Genomic DNA, 23,724 nt, shown 5'->3' with positions numbered 1-23,724 from the left:
GCAGCAGTAATCAAAATCAAGATTTAAACATGTAAATTTCACTGTAGATGCATTTAGTTTAAACTATAATTTAATGCTATAATAGATTTGAATGCTTTTAGTCTCTGAATTTTCACAGAACTCATCAAAGTTTTCTTTTATTTTTAAGAATAATTAGAGGAAAACTATTCAAATTGATGTTGAATTCAGATTGTTTGAAAGAACTGACAGCTAAAGATGTAAAAGCTGCAGTATTTTGATTTTGTCTGTTTTTGTAAATACTGTGGCATTTTGATTTGCTCAAACAGATAAGGAGTGATGGAAATTCAGGGAAACATCTAACAAGTATCTCATGAAATGCAGACTAATATATGCCTGTGAAGGGGAACATCAAAGACTTGTGCTGTTACAGTAGTAAGCAGAATGTTACCACTGAACTAAGTAGAATAAAGTGCATGTTTGAGCAAAGAATATTTATAGGTTCATGAATTAAATTCCTTCAAATCTTAACACTTGGAATTTGAAGGGCAACATTTCAAATGTGTAGCTTACTGTGATATTTTTGTAATGGTGTACAGTGCAGTACACAAAGCTTTGTACTGTATTTTTCAAACAATATTTTACTGCAGGACAGCATATGACTCAGTGCCTCACAGCTGCAGATACCTCGTGCTAATTCACAGCCTGGTCAATTTTAGGATCCTTCATGTTCTCCCTGTGTCTGCATGGATTTTCTCTAGGCACTTCAAGTTCCTCCCACATCACAAAAACAGTTTAGGTTACAGCCACTGTATATTTCCCCAGTATGACTGAATGTTGTTGTTTTTGTCAAAATTGTTTTTTAATGAACTTCGCTAAATCAAATTCCATGTAAATGATGTTGCTATAATGTTAAAATAAATTCAAATGAAAGAATATTTTGATTGCCCAAATTGGTCATCGTGGGTCCCACTTTCAATGTTTGATTGATTACAAGTCAAGTTTATTGTGTTATGTATGCAGAACAATAAAATTTGTATGTGCATGTATCCTCTAAACCATTGATAAAAATACAATGGACATTGGTATGCATAGCCCTATTTGCCGTTTTCGTTTTTTTTCTTTCTTCAGTAATATTTCAGCAAACCCGGAGCTTGTCAGTTCAAATCCTGGTACTGACACCACTGTGTGACCCTGAGGAAGTCACTTCACCTGCCTGTGCTGCAAAAAACAAAAGTAATGTAACAAATTGTACCTCAGATGTTGCAAGTTGCTGGAATAAAGGCATAAGTAAAATAGATAAATATGTATTATACACATAGGAAGTATTAATTTATTTTCAGTCAAGTCATCTGCAGCAAACCTTTATAAATGAGGGTTTCTCCTTTTTAGATAGTGCAAACTGTTTCTTCTTCATTGAGGTTTTGTCTTGGAGAGCTTCTTTCATTTCATTGAAAATTAAAGCAGCAGCTGCCAAAATATGTAGCTTTCTTATTAATTTTTCAACATTGTGTAAAATAACTTTATAAAGTAAAATAAAAGGTTTAAATACTGGTTATCCTTTTACACTAAAATATTACTAAAGAGATACAAAAAAAGTAAAATGCATATGTTCTTTTTCTTTAAGGAGATTTAATATTACTGAAGAAAGAAAAAAAAAACTAAAACAGCCAAATGGGGCTATGCATACAAACTTAAAAGGTTTAAATAAAACAGAAATATACACTTTTATTTTTACTTGCTTAACTTGTGGAGGGTGTATCCTGTAGCAAAGCCCTAACTTTTTTTGTGAAAGCCCGTTTCAGTCAATAAGTCTTAAAAACAGGTGTAAAGATATTGACAATAAGCTACGCAAACCCACCAAGACATGGAATCGTTTCAATCAAGTATCATTACATCTTCCTTTCTTAAAGAGAAGTAAGGCAGTACTTATAAGCATACATATATATATATATATATATATATATATATATATATATATATATATATATATATATATATATATATATATATATATATATATATATATATATGAATGGAAGAGAAGGTCTGTGATACGTTTGCATATTTGCAGTTGGAGATCCACAAAGGGAGAAAAAACGAATCACATATCATAAAATAGTTTTATTCCTGAGCTTTCAACCCCTATCAGGGGTCTTCATCAGAGGATAATGCTTAGACTTACAAGAATCAAAGGCAATATATAGCATCACATTCAGTATTGGGGGGGGGGGGATGGGGGGGGGGGTGGCGTTGACTAAGTCAGTATGATCAAGGGTGGGGGGGGGTGGGTGTATCGTTTAATTAAAGTGCATATGTCCTTCTTAAGTTGGCATATGCTGGGTTTATGTCCAAGTGTCTGTTGATGGCATTTTCATCTGATAGCCAAGACTCGGCCAACTCTCTGGCGCTTTTTGTACTGGCCTTAAATTTTACTTTTACATTGTCCCAGTTGAATGTGTGTCCTGTCGATTTAGTATGTGCATATATCAAAGATAGTGCGTCCTTTCTTCTGACGGCGTTGCGATGTTCCTGTACACGTGTTGAGATTTTTTTTGACGTTTGTCCTATGTATAGAAGAAGAATTGCATGGAATACTATAAACTGCGTTTCGTGTTTCGGCTGTCGATTTCTTGTTTTTAGCATTAAACAGGACCATGCGCAGATAGTTGGTGGGTTTATGTGCTATTTTGATGCCCCACTTGGTCAGGGTGTGTGCCGTGCCTTCTGACACATTATGGTGATACGGGAGTGAATGCCAGGTGGGGTGGGGGTTCTGATTTACGTCGCTTGTATGCTGATTCCTTTGGCGCCTGCTGTGTAGACTCTGATTAATGAATGATTTTGAGTATCCGTTCGAGGTGAAAAGTTGAAACAGATAGCGTCTCTCATTAATTTTTGTTTCCTTGGTATTACAATGCGTGTGGACTCGTTTAAATAGGGTTTTCACGCAGCTCCGTTTATGAGATACCGGGTGATTGCTGGCGAAGTGTAGAATCTTGTCTGCGTGACATTGTTTACGGTAAACACTTGTGGTCAGGGTGGCGTCACTATTTCTTTTGATGTAAATGTCCAGGAAATTGATGTGTTGATTGTTTTCTTTTTCCATTGTGAACTGGATTGCAGGGAATATTGTGTTAATATGATTGAAGAACTCATTCAGCTGGTTCTTTCTTAATATGACGAATGTGTCGTCTACATAGCGTATCCAAATTTTGGGTGTAATCTGGGATAAAGCTATGTTTTCAAATCGTTGCATTACCAGTTCAGCTAGGAGTCCAGATAACGGTGATCCCATCGGCATGCCTTCTTTCTGTGTGTAATACTTGCCGTTGAAATGAAAGTGTGTTTTTTGGCAAAGTGATATTAGGTGCATTATGTCTTTGATGGACAGTTTGGTTCTTGTCTCTATGGTGGGGTCACTATCCAGTTTCATTAATAATGTTTCTGTGGCCAGTTGGATCGGGATCATGGTGTATAGCGATATAACATCAAACGAGACCATGATCTCGTCCTCGGCGATGGATACGTCATTCAAGCGCTGTAATGCCGACTCCGCGATGTTGACGGAATGATCTGAGTCGTCCGTTAAATGTTTAAGTAGTTGGAAAAGTCTTTTTGACAAGTTGTATGATGGTCTGCCTATTAGGCTAACCACTGGTCTGTATTTTAGTGGTGTTTTGTGTATTTTTGGGAGTCCATAAAATTCCGGGCAGTTAGCATCATTGGATTTCATTTTGTGAAAGTTCTGTACATCCAGGCGGTTACCATTTCGGAGTTTGGTCAGAGTATAGTTTATTTTATTCTGTGTGGTTTTTGTTGGGTCGTTATTTAGCTGTTGATAAGTATTAGTGTCCGAAAGCATTTCTTCCATAGCTGTGGAGTATTGTTCTCTGTCTAGGATAACAGTTGCGCCTCCTTTGTCAGCTGGTGTAATAATAATGCTGTTGTCATTCCGTAAAGATCTTAAAGCTTTCTGTTCGCTTGCCAGAATACGTGTGGTTGGTTGCGTTGTGTGTAGCTGGCTGGCGACGTTGCATCTTATTTCTTGTGCCTGTTCTTTTGGTATTTTTTCAGTTGCTAAGATATGTTCTAACGAACCGAGGAAGTTCATGTTAGATGCGTCCTTATAATTGAATTTTAATCCTCTGGAGAGAATATTGTGTTCTGTGGTGGAGAGCCGTCTTTTGGATAGGTTGTGTACTCCGGATTGGGGGTTGTTCATATATTGATTTCCAGTGAGTTTACCCCATTTTTTGTTGAGTGTATTTCGTTTAGAAATACGGTTTTTGGAAGCAGTGTCCTGGATCCTTTTAGTCCATTCCTCCGTAACCGTTTGTCCATATGTTGTGATTAGTTTAGCGTGTTGCTCCATAATTACAGATCGGTAAAAGTTCCGTTGGCGGTGTGTTTCCGTGATAAGTTCATACAAAACTCGTTTAGTAAACTGTTGTATGATGGTTGACATTTTCGGGGTGTTCGTTGGTGGCTTGAATCGTAGGCATCTCGGAGTTACATCGTGCCTGATGCAACTGTGGAGGAAGAAGAGTTTTTCATAGCTGTGCGCTTCACGGATTGCCGAAGTTTTCCATCGTCTAATGCATTGGAGGGCTTCATGCCCGAAGGTTGTATGAATGGAAGAGAAGGTCTGTGATACGGTTTGCATATTTGCAGTTGGAGATCCACAAAGGGAGAAAAAACGAATCACGTATCATAAAATAGTTTTATTCCTGAGCTTTCAATTTGTTACATTACTTTTGTTTTTTGCAGCACAGGCAGGTGAAGTGACTTCCTCAGGGTCACACAGTGGTGTCAGTACCAGGATTTGAACTGACAAGATCCGGGTTTGCTGAAATATTACTGAAGAAAGAAAAAAAAAGAAAACGGCAAATAGGGCTATGCATACCAATGTCCATCCATCCATTATCCAACCCGCTATATCCTAAATACAGGAGCCAATAAGTAGATATGTATATATACAGTATATATATATATATATATATATATATATATATATATATATATATATATATATATGTGTGAATGTATGTATGAATGTATATATGTATGTCTATATTTATATGTATATATATATATGTAGATATGTAAATTTGTATATGTATATATATATGTACATGTGGATGTGTATATGTATATACAGTAATCCCTCTGCCATCGGGGGGGTTGCGTTCCAGAGCCACCCGCGAAATAAGAAAATCCGCGAAGTAGAAACCATATGTTTATATGGTTATTTTTATATTGTCATGCTTGGGTCACAGATTTGCACAGAAACACAGGAGGTTGTAGAGAGACAGGAACGTTATTCAAACACTGCAAACAAACATTTGTCTCTTTTTCAAAAGTTTAAACTGTGCTCCATGACAAGACAGAGATGACAGTTCCGTCTCACAATTAAAAGAATGCAAACATATCTTCCTCTTCAAAGGAGTGCGTGTCAGGAGCAAAGCCTGTCAGAAAGAGATAGGAAAGCAAACAAATCAATAGGGCTGTTTGGCTTTTAAGTATGCGAAGCACCGTGGCACAAAGCTGTTGAAGGCGGCAGCTCACACCCTCTCCGTCAGGAGCAGAGAAAGAGAGAGAGAGAGAGAGAGAGACAGAGTTTGTTTTTCAATCAAAAATCAATACGTGCCCTTCGAGCTTTTAAGTATGCGAAGCACCGTGCAGCATGTCGCTTCAGGAAGCAGCTGCACAGAAGGTAGCAACGTGAAGATAATCTTTCAGCATTTTTAGACGAGCGTCCGTATAGTCTAGGTGTGCGAACAGCCCCCCTGCTCAATCCCCCTACGTCAGGATCAGAGAAAGTCAGCGCAAGAGAGAGAGAGAGAAAAGTAAGTTGGGTAGCTTCTCAGCCATCTGCCAATAGCGTCCCTTGTATGAAATCAACTGGGCAAACCAACTGAGGAAGCATGTACCAGAAATTAAAAGACCCATTGTCCGCAGAAATCCGCAAACCAGCAAAAAATCTGCGATATATATTTAAATATACTTACATATAAAATCCGTGATGGAGTGAAGCCGTGAAAGGCGAAGCGCGATATAGCGAGGGATTACTGTATATGTATATGTAGATATGTGTATATGTAGATATGTATATATGTTTATGTATATATAAATGTTTACATAACCTCTTTAACACACTACTTCTCCGCTGCGAAGCGCGGGTATTTTGCTAGTAGTATATATTGTATGCCTCAGTATATTTATTTATTTATTTTCTTATGTTACAATATTTGTTCCCAAGATTAGCTGCTCAGCAGACTTTACACTGAATGTTGGTTCAGAATATTTATAATTAAAATTATAAGTGAACTCCAAAATATGTGTCCTGCGGTGGGTTGGCACCCTACCCAGGATTGGTTCCTGCCTTGTGCCCTGTGTTGGCTGGGATTGGCTCCAGCAGACCCCCGTGACCCTGTGTTCGGATTCAGCGGGTTGGAAAATGGATGGATGGACTCCAAAATATTCTATAATAATATCATCATCTTTCATTTTTCCTTGATGTAGTGTATGTAGGCTCATATTCAAGCTCAAATTAAGCGAAAAACAAAATGTGTTCATTGTTGCTTAGTTGATTAGTTTATACTTCACAACTCGAGTTAGAGATTTAAAATAAATACAATTATCATCCATCCATCCATTATCCAACCTGCTGGAACCAATCCCAGCCAACACTGGGCGCAAGGCCGGAAACAAACCCTGGGCAGGGCGCCAGCCCACCGCAGAATGCAATTATCATTTTTACTTATATAAGGTTAAAAAGTGAGACTCTCTTGATACAGTATATATACTACTTATTTCTACAAACAGGTAGTAACTAAAACTGTGCTTCTTAGTGCTTCACTTGGTACACACAGACTTGGCTACACTAAGGATAAACCAACTAACAGAGCTCTATCATTTTCAATCAGCTCCAATTATAAGATTAATTTGAAGAGGCTTGTTTTATCCAGAACTTTGTGGTCCATTGTACTGGTTATGAATTAATTTCTGTTCTTATATACTGTTACTGTACAGCAGTTTCTACCTATCCCACCATAATATAATTTAAGTCAAAAAGGGGGCAGACTGCCATCTACTTCTTCACAGACACAATCTAATCTGATGTTTTCATATGTTTTGTTCAAATTGTTAAGTTCTAGAGAGGAGCATTCAAATAGCTTGGGCTTGGTATGGAGGCCTTTTTGTTGTATCAGAGATACAGTATGCACATATTACAGTAATGTATGTGCGACCTTATTGACAAATCTGGGTTCAAAGTTTACAGCTTTTTTTAAGACATGCACTTTATGTGTAAGACAAATTCTTTATTATTTTTATTTCAAACTGATTTAAAATGTATGATAAAAACTCACAAAATGTTGAAAAAAATTTAATATTATTGATATGACAACTAACAAAGTGATAAGTACACCGTAGGTTACATACAGAATCTTGTCCACCATCCAAATTTGACCATAAATTGTTACTACAGTTCAGCTGAAATGGCTGTAAATTTTATAACTATGAAATTTCATAAGAATGCACTTCAGTTATGGAACAAAATATTTTCCTGACAACAATACAATTGACCAAATAAGGCACATTTGAAAGATGAAATTTTCATTTAATGAAAGTCCACTAGATGGAGTCTCAATAATCAGAAAAAATTTTCACAACAGTGTTTTAATTAAGATAAATAGATAAAAAAGAATAAACATCAAAACAAATCTCACAAAACATATTTAGCACATGCACACCTTTCACATCTTGTATAACTAACAAATCAAGTGATCACTTTTGAAGTTGGGATTGACTAAAACATTAAGATACTTTCCATTTTTCAACACAGTATCTGTTATTCCCAAGTTCATTTGGACTTTGTCTAGGTACACTGGTTTCTTTATCTGTCCAAAAAACATTTGCTTGGTGACTTGGCAATTGTTTAGTTGTAACATTGCGGATATACCTATGAATGTACTATGGGATGGGCATTTAGGGTTAGTTTCTAAGTTGCTCCAGTGTCCTTTGATTCCTTGGAAACTTATTATAGATAAAACCAGCACAAAAGCAGAATGATTAATGAGCCTTGATGTATTGTCCTTTATTCTCAAACTACTCTGTAAATAGTAGTTGTACATAATTAGATGTCAATTTTTGGCTTGTGTGAAGGACAGCCAGGTCCCATGCCCGGCAGGGATGCCCCTGCTACATCTGTTCCGGGGGAGCAGCCATGGACACTTCACTACCTCCCCCGGGACACTTGGTGGCAGCCTCCCTGGAGGACGATGATTCCCCAACCTGGCGCATGGCTCCACGGGAGATGAAGTCCTCCACAGCCTGGTTGGGGGCTCGGATGGCCGCTAGGGGGAGCTGCATGGAGTCTGCAGCCCGGCTGGTCGAATCTTCAGCCTCACCCGGAAATGCAATTAAGACCAGGTGATCAAGCACCTGGAACTCTTTGGGGTGGGATATAAAAAGTGCCAGCCACCTCCACTCAGGGAGCCAGAGTTGGGAGGAAGGAGACGAAGCTTGCGGAGGAGTGGTGGGAGAGAAGAGTGTGTTGTTGCTGTGATTGGGATTGTGCTTTTGGGACTGTGTATTGCCTGTGGGTCACGGGGAAGACGTGCACCCACGGGTGAAGAAAAATAAAAGTCCTTGTGTGTTTTATATGTGCCTCTGTGTCATTCTGTGCCTGGTCGGGCGCCTATATAGCGCCTTTTCTACACTTGTCTGACATATCTTCATTTAGGTGCTCTACCAGTGGAGTGCATTGTTTCAATGCATTGTGATGGGATCCATCTTCACTTTGTCTGTTGCTTTCTATTGTCAGATTGTTTCTTTAAATTTTACTTTGAGTGTATCAGTCCTTTTAAGTGACAGAATCTAATAATTACTATTGAATGAGGAAAGCAGAAAGGTCCTTGTCATGTTTATTTTGGAATACTACCTGCAAAACCGAGATGGAAAACAACTACTACATGGTATCAGTACGCAATCCACCATCAGAAAATCGCAGTTAATGAAATTAAAGTAAATGTCACAATTCTCATGTGAATGATTGCTTTTCCCCAGTTAATTAAATTCTTCAAGATTAAAATATAACACACAAACAAAATACAACACTTCATGTTCTAAAAAAGTGTAATGACATCTTATCGTGTGGCTTTGACATCATCAACGTTTAAAGACTGTTATCTTGAAAGACTTTATAGAGTTTTCTGTCATAAAGTTTAGAAATAATTACATAAATACAACACATGTGGTTCCTCTAAGATGATTCAAATGATTAATAGTGAATGGCAAGATTTTCTGTGATTGAGATTACTGACATTTACTTGCCAATGACAAGATAAATAATACATATAAAGGTCTATTAGCAATCTTGTCAATGCAGTCCTTCATATAATCAACCTGTGCAATAATTATGCATTATACTCTCACACTTATCCCTATAGGTTCAAACAAAATAACATCTGCAAAATCTGAATTTACCTTTAACACTTAATTCAGAGCATATTACTAACAATTCTGTCTTTTGTATTATTCTCTAAATAAAAAAACCTGAAAAAAAGCCAAAAACTAAGCAGTCATTTTTACAATAAACTGGTCATTCTAGATAAGTTGTGCTAATTCTTCAATTGAATGTTTGCTTCCTATTTCTAATTAAGACTACATCATGAAATAGTCAGTGAGCAGATTAATGTTAAATAAAATGAGAACATGAGCATTTACACTTGTCTGTAGGTTGCTTCTTTTTATTGTTATTATTCAGAACAAGTCCCATCATCTCATTCGTTAGTGCCTACACATTAAACCACATGACTGAGTAGTTTGCTCGAGATTATCACAATCCTTTGTTTGAAGGAAAATGAACAAAAGGAGTTCAACTAAAAATATAACAGAAAACCAGAAAAGTGAATCTTATGGATTTAAAAATAAATGAATGCATTATGATATACCAACAGACTGAAATACAATAAATAAATTACATATTAGTAACAAAAGTAAAAATAATGTAGAAAATGCATTTTATTAAATAATTATGTGTAATGCAAATGTACTATTACAGCAAATATAAAAGCAATTAGTCTATTATACAACAAACTTCAGTAGATATCTTAGAAAAAAACATTTTAAGGATTCCATTACAGATTGTCTCTAGTTAGTGAAGCAGTTCTTTGCAGATTTATAGGAATTGACATATTTATTCATCATATAGTTTTTATTATTTATGGAAAGATATTTTCAACATATGACATGAACATAGTGTATTTGTTGTTTTCAGACACAGTATTTGTGATCATACATTGGCTGACTGCATTAGGTTGATGGCATGGTGGCACAGAGGGTGCATAAATTTTGCATTCTAAATATATGTTCAATGCCTGGGTATAGTCCATGTCAACTTTTCACATTCTCGCCATATCTGCATGTGCTTTCTTACCACATACTGAAATATATTTGCTAAATAAGTTAATTGTTAATTTCAAATTGGCCTCTTTTTGAGTGTGTGTGTTGATGCATGCTTGAGTGGGCCCTTTGAGGGACTGGCGCCATATACAGGGATGTTTAATGCCTTTTGACTTCACAAGACCCTTAACTAGATGAAAAGGTTTTGAAAATGTTATGAGAGCATTTAAAAATAGTTATATTATACTTATGCAATTAAAAAAATAAAATAAAATCAGGCATACACTTTTTAAAGTGTCAGTAGGAGTAGGTTGAAAATACTTTAAATATATAATTTCTACAAAAAGTATTGAATGAAGGAATACATATTAATTAATATATTAATTTCCCCTTGGGATTAATAAAGTATCTATCTATCTATCAATATATATATATATATATATAAAGTATGCATGTATTTGCCTCCATTTTACACACTTGCCTAACATAAAATAAGTTTATACTTGACACTCAGAACACTTACGTCCATTCATCATGGCTGCCAAGTATTCCAGGTGCTCTTTTGACACATCCTCTGAGCACATTATCAGAAAATGACATGACACATGTGCAAGTTGCAGTACTAGCAAAAATCTGGGTGGCACGTGTGTTAAAGTTTTGGTAGTTTTTTTACTATCAACATCTCCATAGTGACAGACATGCCTGTCAGAACAGCTGGCATCAAATTGCCAGCTCTTTGAAAGTGGATGTGGAAATGTGCAAAACAAAATGGAAGCTAATTCGAGCCGGATACATCCATGCAAAGCAGAAAATGTCAGAGAAAAGAAGTGGGTATTTGGCCTTTACAAAATAATGCAGTGTGATGGCAAGCCGCATTGCAACTCCAACAGGAACAATGTGCATGCTTCCATGTTTGATGAATAGTTCGAAGCAAATCATCATACTTAAATGCTGAAAGTATTCATGGTGCTTTTCTTCATTCATTTCTTGCATAGGTAATACATGTGTTGCATATTCCCTATCATAGTGACGCAATACATTTAAAGGTCTTGCAAATCATCTTCTGTGTCGCTGTTGCCATCTTTTTCTGTACCTTCACAACAGTATCAGAAGGCAAAGAATTTTTATCTTCAACACTTTTCTTCCCTCAACTTACAACAAAGCAAAACCGGACATTGTTTTCTTACTGTAATAATTCTTTACATTTATATAGCACTTTTCTCACTACTCAAAGCGCTCTCCACACAGGGAGGACCCGGGAAGCAAACCCACAATCTCCTTACTGCAAGACAGCAGCATCACCTAGTGGAATCCTCCAGATTTACATAAAGTGTGCACGCAAGTATAGACAGAACACTGCTTGTGTAGGAGCAGCGTCTGCAAGCATACACGTCTCGTAGTGTTAAGTACATCCCGGCCCTTTGTACAACTTTCAATATAACTTTAAAAAATAAGTAAATGTTTTAACTTAATTAAAAATTCCATATCATCAGATATTTTGTAAATAATAATGAGTTGATTGTCAGTGATGCTTTTGTAGTGATGCCACTTCACTTGTGATGAAACTGTAGCCATGTAGTTTTATGTCGTCTTTGTAAGACCTGTTCTCGCAAGTCTGTCTTACAGGCAACAAATATTTGTGAATATTTTACTGCTTGTTTATAATTTCCTAATACTACAAAATGTTCCCAATGTGATTTTCTAACCCGCTTAATCCTGACCAGTGTTAACCTGGAGTGTATCCCAGCTAGCATAGGGTGCAAGGCAGGAACAAACCTATAAAGGATGCCATTCTATCACTGAAGGTTTTCTTTACAGATATTAAAATTATGTCTTTTGTTTGTTTGTTTTTTAAATTTTCTAAATATTGGAAATATTAGACCACAGACCTGAATGAAAATCTGTAGAAGTGCAGTTTAGTTTTATAAATTCCTACAAATATGCAGGACAAATATTCTGCTGAAACAGTAATCTGGTGCCCACTAGCGAAATTTCTCTTTTTCTTTTTGTTGAGTAGACAGCTTTAATAAATATTAGGATAAATACATTACAACAACATATATAATTAAAGAATAAACAGTATCTATTTTTAAGAACACATGCAAAATTTTAGTAGATAACACTAGAAGCACCATGGCCCATGTCACTTGGCATTGTGTTTTATAATCTTTAATGATTTCATCAGTCATTTTCCTGTCCTTCCTTTACTTTTCCTAATTTGCTACACTTCAAATACCTGTGTTTTTGCAACTCTGAAATTGTATTGAGAAAATATAATTGATGAAAGTTTTCTTAGTTTTTTTTTTTTACATGAAATATACCTTTTACTGGCATAATTAAAATGCATTGAACGTTAGTACAGTGATTTAAATCGTTGACTCTCTCCTTTGACCCGCATTTGATGGCATTTGTGTATCATTTACAGTTTAGTACTGAAAAAAATACATGGGGGTTCAAGTGTTAAGAGTGTTCATACTTTTATCAAGACAACATAGACAACATATAGGACAGGGGTTCTCAACGTCGGTCCTGGGGGCCCACTGTGGCTGCAGGTTTTTGTTCCAACCAGTTTCTATTTTTATTCGGACTCCTGGGCTAATTAAGTGAAATGTTATTTGCCATATTCTGTGTTTTGGGAAAAATGTAGAAATTAGAAAACTAAGTTTGGTAAATATATAATATATATATATATATATATATACTGTATATCGAATGCCGTGAATGTAATTACCCCGATCTACATGCTGTCAAATAAATGAACCACACACCGTGGCGCAACGTTAGGGGCATCGCCTCTGGCGCTGACGTCCGAGGTTCGATTCCCGATAGGGAGTGCAGTGGAGTGTGTACACCTGATGAGCCCAGAATGAGGGCGAAACACGTGTTGTGTACTCTTTGCATTTATTTGACAGTAAACTATTTCAACCATATATATATATATAAATTTACCAAGCAGTAATATGAGAATAATGTTTTTTTTTTTTTTAACAATATTTTAATCTTGATTTTCATTCTATTTTTTGCCAGGTGTTCTAATTGTTTAATTAATTCATTCATTATTTTCTAATTAGTGGGTCTAACGCTAAAGTAGTTGCAGCCTTTGATTATTCAGTGTTGTTTGCCTGGCTGTCTGCTCTGCTGGTTGTCATTATTAAGATTCAATGAAGGGAGCAAACTGCACAGAGAAAGGGCAAAATATAATACAATCAAAAAAAAGATGGTTAAGCATTTAAATCTCTGGCAAAAAAGGAAATATTCCTAAATGTCTTATAAATGTAAAAATCATGCTGTGGTGCTTTCTTAATGTAGAATAAGAGAAGAGGAAAAAAATACCAGCTAATTAGTTGTGATCAGTGTTATCAGGTGTTATCACTGATTATGAATTTGGTTGGAAGAAAAACCTGAAGCCAATGTGGGCCCCCACGACCGACTTTGAGAACCCATGATATAGGAAATATACAATGAACAACCATTTAAAAGTTAACTAAAAAAAAGCTAACTTATTATTAACTAATTTAATTTCATATATTTACTGGGACCTTGATTGATGCAGCTGTACAGTTATAATGTTCATCTGCTTAAAACTAGAACCACTGTGTATTTTTTCAGTACTAAACCGCCAAAGCAGGCAAAGTGGCATCTGAATCCTTTTGTTCTCACTAAGGGCTCATCAGATCACCACCCTGACAATGCATCCCTGCTGCCCTACACCCAGAAACCAAAGATAGCCTAATACAGCTCGAGTGAATGTAAAAATTAATCATTTCTTTGCACACAGCATTTATTGTTTACCAGTAATGGCGTACTGCACGATAACGTGCAATGAATACACTTGACTTGACCATACTCTGTGCCTGGCCGCTCTGCTGCCCGCTGCCGAGAGTTGATTCAACAATAAAATAAATTAAAAATAAAAAGAGTAATAATTCCAAAACTCTTCGCTTTTAATATAAAGCTATAATGCAGAGTTTCATCGTAGTATATGTACCAAATTTCAGGCTACAGGTTATTTGATTTTTGACCTTGACTTTCCTGGGTTGATCTTTGACCTCATTCATTCGTCACACCGAAAGCAGATAGAAGACCTCACGTGAGTATATGTTTACCAAATTTCAGGTCAATAGGTCAAACGGTTTGCAAACTGCAGGTGATTAAAAATCCTGGACAGACAAACGGACAGCCACGGTACCGTATTATATAAGAAGATACTGTATATATTTTCACTTTAAATCTTTGCGTATGTTTTCAATAAAAAAATAAATAAAAACATTCTAGAGTTGCACGGCTGTGGGTCAGAAATCTGCTTCAGTATTTATTAGTGGAAAACAAAACAACAAACACCTGGGCATATAAAATAGGACATGAAGTAGAAACATTTTTTTTCTTTTGTTTTATTGTGTGTGCATTCTGTAGTTTTAGACTGCTTCATTTTACCAGGAATGAGAATGACCTGAAGGGATACTGTGACAGAAGCAACTTTCTAAGGTTGCTCTTCAACTCACATAAATCCATCTCAGTATTTAATCGTAAAAAAACAAAGCAACATTTTTCAATCAACTGGAAGCATAAAATGTTAACTAAATCAAAATAATAATTTTCTATATACTGTGAATAGTTTATAAAATTACAGCATTACTAATAATAATATTACATATATCTAGCTAAATGCATAATGGACTTAGCATAAAACTGTTCACATCGCCAGTCTGCTAACATTTTTCATGCACCAAAATGAGTGTACTGTATTCACTTTATTTTTTGGCTGTGTGTGCATGTGCTTCTGCATGTTATCAGTGTCTGTTTATTGTCTATCTTTTGGGCAAATAGCTTATTTGCCATGCAAAGTCAGTGCTTGAAGTTGAATAAAATAGCAGTCAGTACATCCTGTTTTTTAAATTTTTTTTAGCTTTCTTTATCCATCCCCTTCATATGGAACAGGGTTTGATCCAAGCGTGCACTTATATATACTGTGAAGAAAGCAATTGAAACAGAATAAGCTTTTGGGGTTTCTGCCCCGGTTTACTGCAACAAAATGAGTAATATCTCCACAGTATAACAAATGGTCACAACGGACAAAGTAACAATCAAATGGGGGAACATTTATACAGGGGGACAGGAAATTGAACAGAAATGGTGAGATGGATGATGGGAGATAGATGTCATCATCTCGTAACAGGAATGTAGACAGGACCCCGGAAGTATGGCGTCTTTTATTTACATCGTGCTTTATTACGGCGACGAGTCCTTGTTCTTGCTGATGAGATAAAAAGAGAAAGGTTAGTGCGCCGCCGCTGTCTCTTGGCATGGTTTGTCGCGATGAATTCTGAGTCTTTAAACTGCTCCCCATGCGCTTGTGCGTGAAATGACCCCCCCTCTAGCCCAGACCTACTAGGTCGGGCGGACCGAACCGAGAGGTCGTGAGCCCGTGAGAGTGCATCCGCATTGGCCTGAAGGTTACCCCGACGATAAGAGATGGTGAACTTATACGGCTGCAGGTCCAAAAACCACCTGGTAACTCGAGGATTCGACTCTCTATGAAGGGTCATCCACTGGAGGGCGGCATGGTCCGTCACCAGAGTGAATTCCTGACCCAGCAGGTAGTACCGCAGGTGAGTTAACACCCACTTGATCGCCAGAGCTTCCTGTTCCACTGCCGCATACCTCATCTCCCGGTCTAACAGTTTCCGGCTCAGGTACATCACAGGGTGTTCGACACTATCGATACTTTGGCTCAACACAGTACTGAGGCCCGTGTCCGAAGCATCGGTCTGGAGGAGAAAAGGAAGGAAAAAGTTAGGTATTCTCAAAATAGGTGCCGAAGTGAGGGCCAGTTTTAAGTCACTGAATGCTTGTTCCGCGGCTTCATTCCACACCACATGTAAACCTGTAATACATGCTCCTCCCTGGTGCCGGAAAAAATGACGACGTTATCGAGGTAGGTGGCACAATAGGACTGGTGGGGCCTTAGCACTCTATCGACCAGACGTTGGAAAGTTGCCGGTGCCCCGTGCAGCCCAAATGGTAGAACCTTGTATTGCCAGTGTCAACTAGGGGTACTGAAATCGGTTTTCCCCTTAGCGGATGCCGTTAAGGGAATTTGCTAGTACCCTTTGGTCATGTCAAGTGTAGTCAAATACCGGGCCGTTCCCAACTTCTCGAGGAGTTCGTCAACTCGGGGCATGGGATAGGCGTCAAACTTGGAGACCTGATTAAGATGTCAGAAGTCATTGCAAAATCTCTAAGAACCATCCGGTTTGGACACTAGGACAATGGGACTGGACCACGGGCTATGACTTTCTTCAATAATGTCCATGTCTAGCATCCGTTGAACCTCCAGCTCTACCTCAGCCTTTTTTGCCTCTGGGAGGCGGTACGGTCTTTCCCAGATAACCACTCCCGGGTCTGTCACAATATTGTGCTGAATCAGCGCAGTCCTGCCTGGTGCTTTGTTAACCACTTCCGGGACGGACAGGATTGCTCTTTCGAGCTCCTGCCTTTGGGGGGACGTCAAATTGTTGCCGAGGTTAAGTGATATGTTTTTGGAGAAAAGAGAGAGGGTGGGCTCGGAAAGAGGTTGTTCCTCCCTATTCTTGCACAACTTTAACAAGTTCATGTGATACACCCTCTCCGTTGGTCGGCGATTTGGTTGGCTAACCAAACAGTCGACGAGTCCTTTTCTTTCTTTAACCTCGTACGGGCCCTGCCATTGGGCAAGCAGTTTGGAGTGGGAGGTGGGCACGAGCACCAGTACGCGATCTCCCGGCTGAAATTCACGAAGGGAGGAGTTCCTATTATAATTTCGGGCCTGTGCTGTTTGAGCCCAAGATATGTGATCTTTTAATATAGGTCTGATTTTGTCTACTCGATCGCGTAATTGCGCGATGTATTCTAATAGACTTGTGTTGGGAAGTGCCTCCCCCTCCAAACTTCTTTTAGTAAATCCAAAACGCCCCGTGGCTGGCGCCCATATAAAAGTTCAAATTGTGAAAACCCCGAGGAGGCTTGAGGTACCTCCCAATATGCAAAAAGTACTAAAGGTAGGAGCTGGTCCCAATTCCTTCCATCCGTGTTGACTACCTTACGGAGCATTTGTTTAAGGGTTTGGTTAAATCTTTCTACCAACCCGTCCGTCTGAGGGTGATAAACAGACGTTTTTAAGATGCTTAATATGGAGTAACTTGGCCACCTCCCTGAACGTATCCGAGGTAAAGGGTGTACCTTGATCCGTGAGGACTTCTTTAGGTATACCCACTCGGGAAAACAAGCCTACTAATTCCCGTGCGACATTTTTTGTATTAGGAGCTCTCAAGGGAACTGTTTCAAGATACCGTGTTGCATAATCCACCATGACCAATATATATTTATGGCCTCTGGCCGAAGGCTCTAGGTGTCCAACGAGATCGACTCTGATCCGTTCAAAGGGCACATCAATAAGGGGAATCGGAATTAGAGGAGCTATGTCTCTCCTGGGAATCTGGCGTAACTGACAGACTGGACAAGACTGACAGAAATGGCGGACCTCCTCATTGATCCCGGGCCAATAGAATCAGAGTTTAATTCTCTCCAAAGTTTTTTCGGCCCCAAGGTGGGCGCCTAAGAGGTGGGCGCCTAAGAGGTGGGCATGTGCTAGGTCACAGACCCCCTGCTGGTAGGTCCGCGGTACTAACAACAACTTCCATACCTTGCCTTCGTGTTCTGCAACTCGATATAACAAATCATTTTCTAGGACAAAGTAGGGTCCCGGAGGTATGGAATCTAATGACGCCAGGTCGTCTGCGGATACAACAGCATTCTGGGCAAACTTCAGGGAATCGTCATTCCACTGCTCTCTTTTAAATGATGCCGGCATGGAGCAAAATTGAAAGTCCATGCCGGCTAATATATCAGGACCTAAGCCCAGAGCGGTGTCCTCCCGAGACGTAACCTCACCCGGCTGTACTTCCGGTTCGGTGTCCATCCCTGAAAGGTGTCCCCCCAGGCCGTCCACATCATCAGTTGCCGATGAGCACGGCGTGGGAGCAGTTTGGAGGGACCCCTGACCATCCATAAGTAGACCCAGTTTGTGTACGGGAGTGGTGATAGTTTTACCGCAGTTATTTTTAGACCAATCTTGTCCCAATATAACCGGGAAGGGGGGTTCGTGCAACACCACAACCAAAAGCTGTTTCGGACTTCCCCTCCATGTTATATAACACCTTGCAGACTTATATGATCTAGTTTCTCCGTGCACACATGTTATATTTAACCTTTTAGCAAGCCATTGTCGTGGTAAAACATAACGGTGAGCAACAATGGTGATATTGCTCCCGGAATCAAACAAAGCCATTACCGAGTGCCCATTCACCAACACCATTCCTGTATTTGTAAGTGCCAGAGGGTTTGACAGCGCACAGTACCTCTCTCCTCTTGTGTAGTTACAATCCATCGGCTCTGCGTTGAGTGGACAAGTGGGAAGAATATGCCCCACCTCGCAACACTTGAAACAGTGCGGCGGGGTGAGCACCCGGTCTTTGGTCTTTGCTAGCGGCTCCGTGAGGACGGCACGAAGGGAGGGTTCCTGTGAGGCAACCCGTCCCTGTCGGGCCAAGCGGTTAGGCTTCTCAGAGCCCCCGAGTTGGTTCACCGCCAGTTGTCGCTCCAAGACCTCCAGGAGCCCGTTCATATCCCAAAAGGGATGTCTCCGGACCTGTTGGGCGAGGTAGTCCGGCATGGTGTGTACTAACGCCTCACAGGCTACTTGCTCAACCACCTGGCGGGCTTGATTAACATCTGGTCGTAGCCATCGCCCGAGTTTGCCCCAGAACTCAAACGCCTGGGCCCTAGCTGGAAGCTCCGGGTTGAACCGTCAGTGTCGCCATACCCTCGCCTGCTGGCCGGAGGTAATGCCGTAGCATTTATATAGCTCGGCTCGCAGGAGGTGGTATTGGGCGGCTTCCTCCTCAGGGAGGTCGTGATAGGCCCGCTGCACCGAACCCTTCAGGTAGGGAGCCAAGATGGAAGCCCACTCCGCCCGTGGCCACTGGTTTCTGGCCGCGGTTCTCTCGAACACGGTCAGATAGGCTTCTATATCATCGGTCTCTGTAAGGGGAACAATCTGGGGAGGTGGAGGCCGTGTCACAGCTTCTGTGGCCGCCAATCGTCATCTCGTCTGTGCGAGCTCCATCTGTGTGTTGGCCTGGTCCAGCTTTACCGTCTGGAGTTCATTCACCAGGGTATTTAACACCGCATTTATGTCCTGCCCTTCTGTCATCTTCGGGCTTCTATCCGCACGACTACACCAATCTGTGAAGAAAGCAATTGAAACAGAATAAGCTTTTGGGGTTTCCGCCCCAGTTAACTGCAACAGAATGAGTAATATCTCCACAGTACAACAAATGGTCACAATGGACAAAGTAACAATCAAATGGGGGAACATTTATACAAGGGGACAGGGAATTGAACAGAAATGGTGAGATGGATGATGGGAGATAGACGTCATCATCTCGTAACTGGAATGTAGACGGGACCCCAGAAGTATGGCGTCTTTTATTTACATCGTGCTTTATTACGGCGACGAGTCTTTGTTCTTGCTGATGAGATAAAAAGAGAAAGGTTAGTGCACCGCCGCTGTCTCTCGGCATGGTTTGTCAAAATAAATTCTGAGTCTTTAAACTGCTCCCCATGCACTCGTGCGTGACAATACATAAAGTACTTCTGATATCGGATGGAGGATGGGGGCTTCCCCCCTTAGAGGCCCAAGCACATAATATATGATACTGATATATTATACTGATAATACTGATATGCATATAAAACTTCGGAGAGTGGCGGGGTCTTGTTTGGAAGTATGAAATCTTATCGAAAGTGAAACGTTCATTATGAAAAGTGCTGGTAAGTGCCAGTACTGCTAAGACCAGAAAGGGATGTGCCCACTTCGAGCACTGTGGAAATACTGTATTGTCAGCAATGACTTTTCTCACATTGCTTGTGAAAGGATTTCATCAGCAGTCACATGGTTTTCACCTGGCAATCAAATATGATCTTTCTCCAAATAGGCAATAATGTCTAGTATATATATTTGTTACTTACATCAGCAGATATCCAAAATTTAATTTCAGACTTTTGGTTTTGTTTGATTTTTACAGTACATGTTGTAATAACCATAAGTTTAATATGTCACTGTACACTTTCCAAATATATCTTATAAATCTCCCTTTTTTTACTCACATGCACAGTTGACAGAGCCATATTTAGCACAGGGGTTCGCCATATAGAACTGCTAGGCAAACATTATAAGACAAGACAGATAGAGGGAATTGGGAAATGGGCAGTCAGACTGAGGACTGTTGTATACTTTTTTTGTCTATCAAAGTCAGCATGAAACTGTATCCTCTTTTTGCCTTGTTTGGAATAGCATGATTCACCTAAGTGGGGGAAAATTGAGCCTTGGAACATTGCCCGGCACACCTTTGAAGCTGACGGACAGATGGGAGATAACATCATCCGATCCTGAAAATCCTTTCACTGCAATGGCAAAAATGGCATACTCTACACATCGGGCCCCCACTCCCGAACAGGGTTCTTGCCAATGGCTTCCTTTGTTATGCAGCATAAGCCGTCATTAAACAAAGCTAAGTTATTTCTCCTATGGTATTCCTTACCGCCATATCACTAATGGAGGGGTATCGCCTTTTTATATTATATCTGTATAGTTTCAGGTTATGTAACACGCCGCAATTACAAAAGAATTAATTCCCAGGGAACTAGCGCTCTCTGCTGGATACACATGTTTCATATTCTCTCTTATTTTAAAAAGCATATATAGAGTAAGTAATAAATCAATTATTAAAGAATAAGGTACTTTAGCTTAAAATTTTAATTGAGCTCCATGACAAAAGAAAAACTTGTCTTTGTGGCTTTTTGTCTCAGTGATGAGCTGTACAGTTTTATTGACTAATCTTAAAATTACTCAACAGATAGAGGTGTACATGTTAATTTTGGTTTCTGAGAAACTTCATTCCATTTCTAACCAGAATTGGTTTTTAGGCCAAGCTCTTGGGCCAGGGAGGTTGGGTACCTGTCAACTGCCTCTGGAGTCCCTCAAGCTAACCAAACTCACAAAGGTCTCCTTCTTCAGTCTGACGTGTCCCTTTACTGCTAGTGTCACCAATAGGTTTCAGGGATTTCCACTGTGACAGCTCTAAAGACCTTACATTCACAGGTCTGCGCAACAGCCTCAGCAATGGAGTCACAGAATATGGCCCATTTGATTAGAAAGTGACCAGAGAGAACAGGTGAAACTTGCACACACACACACATACACACACACACGCACACACACACACACACACACACACACATACGTAGGCACATGTGAGTCCAAGATATTGATATAGCTTTTTACTACTTGCAGGTGGCACATCTTGTGGTACGCATCGTGGCATAAGTTATAAATAGAGAGTTCCAGATAGCATCAATTGCAGATGGTCAGGTAAACCCCACAAGGATATAAACCCTAAAGCAGATTTAAGAGTAGAGGAGGTGTTGGGAAGAGGTGGTAAGCTATTTGTTTGTTTGTCTGCTTGTTATTTTTGGAGATAATCTTTCTGGGTTATTAATTATTATTGTTTAGAAGCAGTCTTCAGTTTAATTTGATTTATTTGTCTTTTCTTTCAATACATAGCTTGTTGGTGTAGTTACTGTATATACACAGTGTATATATAAACAGTTATTCATTATTTCATTTATTGCATTTTTTTATTTGTATCTTTGTTTGTTGACTATTTTTAGATTACTGCATTACATTGAACTGGCAACTTTTAAGAGTGGCACCCTCTGCAATAAGATCAGCTGTTTTGCATCATATTGTACTTGTCTGTGTCTCTCACTCACCCACTAGTTAACATGGCCATGAACTACAAGTGGCGCAGGGCATAGTCTGTGCTGGAGTTCCAATGCAAAAGGCATCAATGATGACACTTTTGTTTTTTCCTTACTGATGAAAGAGGGGAACTTTTTGGTGTTGGGAGCGGAACATTTTTGTACACTACATGGTTTTCTTTTTTTCTGTTAGGGAAAGAAGCATGTAAAAACCACTAGATGAAGAGGCAATAGGCACCCATTTTTGGGACCAGGGTAATAAGTGGAAAGGCAAATTTCCTCAGTAATTGTGCTACAGGTTAATGTTGCTGGCAATCTACAGGACATAGATGTTTACCTTCTTTGATTCTCTTGTTTAAACAATGAATATATGTTATACTGCTGATCAAAGCAAATTGGTATGTACCATTGTTTGATAAATCATCATGTTAATCGAGGTAGGGTCTGAAGCACATACAGTATATATTTCTGGGCAGTGGGTGGTGCAGTGAGGGACAGTCCACTGAGAATGCTGTCAAGACCACTCGCACAGAGCACAGGGGCTCGCAGGCCGACAAAGGTATGTGGTTAGCAAGACATGAGGAACATGGACGGCGACACCTATCTTTAGGGACGAAAAGACAGTTTCACCAGAGAGACGCCAGTTGTGGGTCCAGCAAGAGAGGGAAGACTCACGAAAGGACCAAGCAAAGCTGACGGATGAAAAGCTAGGCATGCTTAGGTTGTTGCAGCAACACAGGAGCACAGAATTGAAAAAAGAACACTCACTCCACAAGGAAGAGACGCTGACAGTTATTAGACAATTCACCAATACTTCTGTTGGGAAACAAGTGTCCAGCAAACAGAGTGTATCCGTGGACATTTGGTATACTTTGCACCATTAAAGGTGTTATCCTCCACTGTTGTGTTTTTAATGGACTTTTAGAGTGTGGACTGTATATTTTTTTAAAAGGTTTTTGCTCCTGATATTTTTAAGTTCTTGTCTGCTTTTTTTCTTGGTGTATTTTTATATTGTCTGGTGTAATACAGGTTGCAATTGCTTTTCCTGAAATTGTTGCTGTGTTTTTCATTGTGTATTTACTCACCACCCAATTTAAAGAAATATGTGTCCTATTATCTATAAATCTCAAGTGTGACTGGACACCTATCACACTGACATCATCCTCTCTTTATTAAAATATGCCTGGCACATTTTAGTCATATGACGTTAATCTTTTCAATGAATCATTTTACACTTCCATCCAGGCCACAGCTTTGCCTCTCATGTCTTGCATGCAGACATTGCACAATATGGAAATGTGGCCTCTGTCCTTCAACACTGGCATATATACAGTAGAACCTCTCCTTCTGCTTTCCTCTTTCCTTTGGCCTTGTGCCACCCAGGCAGTGTCCTTGGTCCTCTTAGTGTGGAATTCTGTTACAGACTACTAATGGAATGACCACATTTTGAATTTGTTGCCAAGCACCTTTTGATGAGTTTAGTCCTTGACTAGAACA

This window comes from Erpetoichthys calabaricus, chromosome 6, assembly GCF_900747795.2.
Source record: "Erpetoichthys calabaricus chromosome 6, fErpCal1.3, whole genome shotgun sequence".
Lineage (NCBI taxonomy): Eukaryota > Metazoa > Chordata > Cladistia > Polypteriformes > Polypteridae > Erpetoichthys > Erpetoichthys calabaricus.
Note: the sequence above shows the minus strand (reverse complement) of the source record.